This window comes from Carcharodon carcharias, chromosome 27 (assembly GCF_017639515.1).
Source record: "Carcharodon carcharias isolate sCarCar2 chromosome 27, sCarCar2.pri, whole genome shotgun sequence".
NCBI lineage: Eukaryota > Metazoa > Chordata > Chondrichthyes > Lamniformes > Lamnidae > Carcharodon > Carcharodon carcharias.
The window spans coordinates 9,125,889-9,134,048 of record NC_054493.1 but is presented as its reverse complement, the minus strand read 5'-3'; positions in this window follow the sequence as shown (position 1 = coordinate 9,134,048).

The following is an 8,160-nucleotide window of genomic DNA, read 5'->3' as shown; positions in this document are numbered from 1 at the left end:
CAGCCGGCTGCAGTCAAGGACGCTCGAATGTCCAATGTTATTTACAGGAAGCACCTGGGGGTTTGTGCAGTAACTGAAAGATCTGTTTCCTCAGTACTAGCCGCTTGGCTGCAAGCCAACTTCAAACCCTTAACATTGTCAACAAGTCCTATTTATAACAAATCTACCCAGCAACAACACTGGAATCAGTTCTAATTTTTAAGTTGTGAACCTATATGAACTGTTCCAATCTCCCAGGAAAGGAAAGTTATCCGGCTTCTCTGACACCCTGTTGGCATCAATGGCTCATTGGAGGATCTCTCCAACATAATATTGTGATGGATAGATGAATGGATAGAAAGAAATACAGACATACTAGCAGGGGGGACTTAGGGAGAGGACACATTTTGTAATGGATAAACATATATGTTTGCGTGATTTTTTGCCCCTTTACTCTGTCACGGGATGTGAAAGTCGCTGGCAAGGCATTTGTTCCCTGTCCCTAATTGCACTTGAACTGAGTGCCTTGCTGGGTCATTTCAGAAGGCAGTTAGAGTCGACCATGTTGCTGTGGATCTGGAATCACGTGTAGGGTGGCAGAATTCTTTATCTAAAGGGCATTTGTGAACCAGATGAGTTTATTCCCCACAACCGATTACAGTTTCACGGCTCCCTTCACTGGGACCAGTTTTCAATCTCAGATTTATTATTGAATTTAAATCCCACTCCCTGCCATGGTGGGATTTGAATACGTGTCCACAGAAGAATCATTTGAGTCTCTGGATTACTAGTCCAGTGACATTACTACAACACTCCCGTCTGCCAAAGAAAGGAGGGTTGGCTGCGGTGATGCAGGACTGAATGAAAGTTTGAAGCCTGACTATTTTGATAAAGGAATCAATGAATGGATTGATTGATGTATCGATAGCTGCGCCTGAAAGATGTTGTTCTCCATTCTCAACTTTCTGCTTGACTACTTCATACCTTGAAGCAGGTCCTGTATTTAATTTGTGTCAGTCTAATACTTTCAGTCCTTCCAGATTTTCCGGATGAATACCATCCCCGGGCTATCGGGAACTATCGAGGTAAACGTGTCCAAGAGGAGGCTGGAGATGTCCCTGCGGTACTGATGATTCTGTTCTGCTGATGGACAAACATAATCTTTGAGACAGAAAGCGGGTACATAATTCTGTTTAGGGAGGAGGATTGTAATCTTTGGAACATGTGGTCCTTTCATGTACAACAAAATATTCAACATAACCTCAGCCAAATTAGTGAAGGTAGCAGGCTAAACATTATTACTGTGGGAACAGAAATTGTGTGAAACTCTCCGGAGAGCCATGAATGTTCCATTACCTTCCAAACGAGGGAAATAACAAATCTGGAGTTAATGTATACATATTGCTTTAACGTCAGGTCCAGGTAGTTTTTTTTATACCATCACTTTACAAATCCTCACACGCTCCAGTTATATATCAGGAGTTTCTGTGTGATGATGAGGTGATTACTTGTCAGTAAAGCGCAGAGGCTGCTGGGTAGCTGCTCATTACCCTCGGTCTGATTTAATTCCATTTCCCACTGGATTCTGGGACAGATGTGATTCCTTGCTGACAGAATGGTCAATATGACCTCAATCAATGTTAATGATGTTAAATAAACCACGATTACACTTTATATGAACTAAATTGCTGAAAACAATTGGTTAATCTAATTATTTATCTTTGTGAATTGATGATAACTGGTGAATATAACTACTTACCTTTGTGAATTGCTGATAATTGGTAAATATAATAATTTATCTTTGTGAATCTATGATAATTGGTGATTATAATTACTTATCTTTGTGGATTGATGATAATTGGTGAATCTAGTTATTTATCTTTGGTAATTGATGATAACTGGTGAATATAATAATTTACCTTTGTGAATTTATGATAATTGGTGATTATAATTATTTATCTTTATGGGTTGATGATAATTGGTGAATATAACTATTTACCTTTTCGAACTGATGATAATTGGTCAATATAACTATTTATCTTTGCAAACTGATGATAATTGGTGATTATAATTATTTATCTTTGTGGGTTGATGATAATTGGTGAATATGATTATTTATCTTTGCAAATTTATGATAATTGGTGAATATGATTTTTTACCTTCGTGCATTGATGATAATTGGTGAATATAATTATTTATCTTTGTGAGTAGATGATAATTGGTGAATATAACTATTTATCTTTGTGAATTGGTGTGAATTCGTGAATATAATTATTTCCTGTCGTGGTGAATTGATAATAAGTGGTGTTTACAATTACTTATTTTTCTCAGCCTTTATGACTTTCTCCTTCTTTGCTGAAAGACACAATCCATTCAGGAGCTCACAGAAGATGCATAATGCAAAAATCATTACACTTGCCGGAAACAAAGCCAAAGATGTGGCTTCAATAACTACAGGTATATCTCATTCATAGAGTCATGGGGAAAGCCTTTGCTTGGGTCATACTTTAAAGACTTCATCTACTTGCAGGCCGAAGCACAGTGTGGTACTTGTGTTGGAAGGTATACTCTGGACATGATCTGCTCCATATGTTCGATGCCATCAGCAGAACTGGAATTGATAAAGTTTTGGGGAAAATTGGATGTTCAGCTAAGCTCCTCAGTCTCATTCACTCCTTCCATGATAACATTTATTGTACTGTACAGATTGATGATTCCACTTCCGACAGATTAGGAGTGAAGAATGGAGTGAAACAGGCCTGTGTCCTAGCCCCAATCTTTTTGGCATCTTTTTCTCCATGCTTTTGATCTTTGCCTTCCCTGTCGATATAGAAGGAGTCGACTTACAAACTCACTCAGACCGCAAGCTCTACAATCTATAAGACTGAAAGCGAAGACAAAAGCACATTGAGTCCTGATCAGAGAATACCTCTATGCTGATAACTCCATCATCAAAACAGAAACTTATCCACAAAGACTCATGAACTGACTCTTCTATGCTTGGTCCTTGTTCTCCCTGACTATAAGCATGAAGAAAACCGTGGTCTTGGGCAAGGGGTTGCAGTTCCGCCATTGGTCACACTAAATACCACCCGCATGGAAAAAAAAATCAGCCCTCTGGGTTCCACGATGACAGACAGCCTGTTCCTTGCTTCAGAGCTTGATACGCAAAAGGGGAAAGCAGCTGCCACGTTTGGCTGACTCATGAAACGCCCCTAGAATAACATCAAATTGACACTTAGGTCCAAGCTGGTGGTTTGTAAGGCCTGTGTACTTAGCACCTTGGTGTGTGGCGATGAAACATGAACAACTTACAGCTATCAAGAAAAGAAGCTCCACAATTTCCATCTTCACTGCCTTCTGCGCATTATGGGTATGTACTGGCAGGATAAAGTCACGAATGCAGTGGTACTGTCAAAGGAACAGCTCCCAAGGCGGCAAAATTCATCAAGCAGAGGCGGTTTTTGTGGCTTGGGAACGTCTGCAGGATTGAAGTTGGTCACATACGCAATGATTTTCTGTCTGGTGATGTAGCCAGAACCAGACAACCAGTCGGACGCCCAACGCTCCGCTTCAAGGATGCTCGAAGTGAAGGCCCTAAATATCGATTATCACAACTGAGTGTAACTAACGGACGACTGAGGAAAATGGCAAAACCTCCTGTGGGTTGGCATGAACCACCGCGATGACCAGCGGCTACAGCAGCTTAGCAATCGAGGCTAGCGCCGAAAAAAGAAACCCACAACGCCACTTTGTAGCTTCATGAGCAGCACTTCTGGCAGAACCTGCCTCACAACAATTGGCCTCCTCAGCCACCAGCACATCTGAAATGGATTTGTTTCCATTGTGTGTCTGTGGCCTTTTATAGATGGAAGGTTGTCCAGGATCTTCGTGAAACTTAAATGCAAACAATATGATGTGCTCCTCCCTCTCTCTCTCCCTCTCCCTCAAACACACACAGATCGAGGTGGCATCTTGTACTTCAACTTAAAAACCCATTTGGACTCCCTGGGAGGCTCTGTAACACTTAACTATCGAATTAAATGACCCTAACTGTTTTTAGTATCATGAAACTCCCCACAACACTATGTTTGTTGAGGTGGACATTAAAGTTCCCATGGTGTCTGTACAGCGCCCTGGTCAACATCACTCCCTTTAATCAAGATGAACAGAGATGCACCACCAGGAATTGAGCCACTTTGCTCTGGTGCTGATCTTAACGTGCGGTAAATAACCACGTGTATCTGCAATTAGTTGTATTTTGCTAAATTTTGACACCCCCTGCAGAAGGCAATGTGGTACGAAATCTGGTGAAGTGGATTCTTGATACAGTAATATCAAAGATCAGACCTGACAGCGATATTTTCACAGTAGCTGCAATTGCAGAGTTTGGCCAGCAGATGGACTTGAAATCTCGACGGACACATGATATGAAACATGCATTGTCTCAATTAACACTGCACTGCACCCTGTCCCTGTCTTTTTAACTTGGTCTCCATCTATACATATGTTGGACTAAACACTACCTCTTGTTTATATTTCACTGCGCCCTGTTTCAATTAATACCAAACCTGTCAATACCAATATTTGTCTACCACGGTCTCGAAGATCCCACATCCAACAGATCGGATCTACTCTGCAGTCCTGTCGCATCCAGCCATTAATGGTCATCGACAATTAAACAAATAACTGAAGAATAGAGCTCCACAAAATTGTGGGTCTGGAGTTATATGTATGGGAGGCGGTGGTGTAGTGGTATCCTCACTGGGCTATTAAATGGCTTGGGATCTGGGTTTGAATCCCACCACGGCAGATGGTAAAATTTGAATTCAAATGTCTAATGATGACCATGAAACCATTGTCATAAAAGCCCATCTGGCTCACTAACTTCACCTGGTCTGGACTATGTATGACTCCAGATCCACAACAATTTGGTTCACACTTACATAGCCTAATGAGCCACACTGTTCTCAAGGGAAATTAGCGATGTCAATAAATGCTGGCCGAGCCAATGTTATCCCCATTCCCATGAACAAAAAAAACATGTAGGCCAGACGAGGTAAGGACGGCAGATTTCCTTCCCTAAAGGACATCAGTGAACCAGGTGGATGTTTAAGATGATCGATTTTAGTTTCTTGGTCACCATTATTGAGACGAGCTTTCAATTCCAGATTTATTAATTTAATTTAAATTTTACATGCCGGACCCATAACGGGATTCAAACCCCTATCCCCGGAGCAAAGGTTTGGGTTACTAATCTCTGGGTTTCTAATCCAGTGACGTCCCCACTGTACGATCATCTCTCCCATGTTATACAGGATTCTGTTTCGATTATGAATGCACTCGGCACTACCTCATTTCCATTGTACTAGATCAGACCTCTGTTTGTATCAAAATAGACCATTACTCATTAATATTCCACTAGAAGCCTTTTCCGTTTGTATTGCACTGGACGCTGTTTCAGTTTATATCATATTAGATCTTGACAATGTCTATATTACACCAGACCGGGTCATTGTAACTACGACACTAGACTATGCCTCTGAAGAAGAGTCATACTGACTCGAAAATTTAACTCTGTTTCTCTCTCCACAGATGCTGTCAGACCTGCTGTGTTTTTCCAGCATTTTCTGTTTTAATTTCAGATTTCCAGCATCCACTGTATTTTACTTTTATCTGTGCTCCTGTTTAAATTATAGTTGCATTACGCCATGTGTCTGTGAGATGGAGAGACAATATTGTAAGTCAAAATAGTTGGGCCAAGGACATTTCTCTGACGGACTCCTGGAATGATGTCCTGGTGCTGAGATGATTGGTCTCCAACAACCACAACATCTTCATGTGTGCTCGGTGTGACTCCAATCAGTGGAGAGACTTCTCCTGATTCCCATTGAGGTGACTCCTTTCAAGGCTTCTTTATGACACACTCAGTCAAACTCTACTTTGACACAAATTACTAAAACACTCGTACATCATCGCCGGGAGTTAGCTCTATTTTTCATGTTCAGACTAAGTTTACAATGAGCTTTGAAGCTGGCTGATCCGGGTGGATCCAGTCTGAGCCTTGGTGAGCAGGTTAGCGATACCTTCAATCACTTTATTGATGGTCTAGAGTAGACAATGAGAGGCAAGGGGACGGATTTGTTCTGTTGTCCATTATTTGCGGTGTTCTTGCTTCACACTTTGGTTCATCATTTTCAGGTATGCCTAGTGTTGCTTCTGACCTGTGGTTCTACATTCCTCATTGTCCCCAGCCTGGATGTTAGACTCAGAGACTTGTAGACGTTTACTGCACAGAAGGAGGCCAATTGGCCCACAGTGTCCCCGCAGGTCAACAAAGATCTGACGACACTAATCCCATTGTCTAGTGCTTGGCCTTAGCCCTAGAGGCTACAGTAATGCGCGTGAATATCTGAATACTTCTAAAATGTTACGAGAATTTCTGACTCAACCACCCTTTCAGGCAGTGTGTTCCAGACTCCCATCACCCTCTGGGTGAAAAACATTATCCTCAAATCCCCTCTTAGCCTTCTACCTCTTACTTTAAATCTGTGCACCCTGGTTATTGACCCTTTTACTAAGGGAAATAAGTGCCTTGCTATCCACTCCATCTATGCCCCTCATAGCCTTCCACACCCCTATCAGGTCCATTCTCAACCTTCCCTGCTCCAAAGAAAACAACGCCAACCTATTCAATATTTCCTCATAGCTCAGATCCTCCGGCCCAGGCAGCATCCTGGCAAATCTCCTCTGCACCTTCTCCAGTGAAATCACATTTTTCCTATAGTTTGGTAACTGCACACAGAACTCCAGCTACGGCCTAAGCAGTATTTTATGCAGCTCCAGCATAACCTCCCTGCTCTGGTATTTTACACCTCGGCTAATAAAAGCATGTACCCCATATGCCTTCTTAACAACCTTATCTCCCTTCCCTGCTACCTTCATGGATCTGTGGACAGGCACACCAAGGTGTGAGTGAGGGATATTCTGGTCCATGAGATTACAGGATGTGATTGAATGCAATTATTCTGCTGCTGATGGCCACCAGCATCTCGTAAATGCCAAGTTTTGAGCTGCTAGATCTGTTCTGAATGTATCCCGTTTAGCACAGTGGCAGTGCCGCGGAACACAATGGAGAATGTGCACAGTGTGAACAGCAGCCTTGGTTTCTGCAAGGACAGTGCAGATGTCACTCTAACCTATATCAATAGTGTGATGGGCCGGAGATCAGGTAAGGTTTTCCTTCGTGTTGGCTCTATCACCATTTGTGGCAGGTCCAGTCTGGCAGATACATCATTCAAGACTCATCCAGCTTGGTCACAAGAGGTCCTGTCAAATGGTAATTGACTTTGCAAATCCACGGCACATTCGTTGCCCTTGCTACCTTCAGTATTTCTTCCAAGCAGTGCTAAAGATGAAGGAGTACATGTTCATCAGCTGAGTGAGGGCAATAAGTGGTAATCACCAAGACATATCTCCACCCATATCTTATCTGGTTCTGTGGGACTTCAGGACATTGGGTGTGAATATTGTTGCACTTCGCCATGTCTCTGCTCATATCATGCTGGGCCTGATTCATTGTTACTGCTCTAGTCCATGTCTCTGTTTCTGTAACACTAGACCCTGTCTGAGTTAATTATGTAATTGTTCTCTGTTTATAATGCATTAGTATATTCCCTTACTTCATCGCACTAGGCCCTGGAAATAGGATTTAAATGCTTTAATTTAAACAGCTGCAAGATAAGAGAGATCTGCAGTTTATGAACATAAATCTGGGATGCAGGGAGGACAAGTCACAACATCGAAAAAGGCACCCATGCTAATTGTTCTCTAAAGAATTTTAGCATTATTACTGTTCCCACCATCTTGCTATTTTATCTTTACTATTTCCACCCCAACCAATCTCCACATTGTGCAGTGCAGTAATAATTGAGCCAGGGTCTAAAGTAATTTAGATATAAACATGATCTAGTGCAGAACTGAGGCAACACCTACTTCAATACAGAGTCAGGTCTAGATGAATATAAACAGAGACAGGGTCTAGTGTATTATAAAGAGAGACCTGTCTAGTATAATATAAACAGAGACATGTCGAGTGTAATATAAACAAACATATCGAGTGCGATATAAACAGGGAGAGAGCCTAATGTAATGCAAACAAAGACAGAGTCTAGTGTGGTA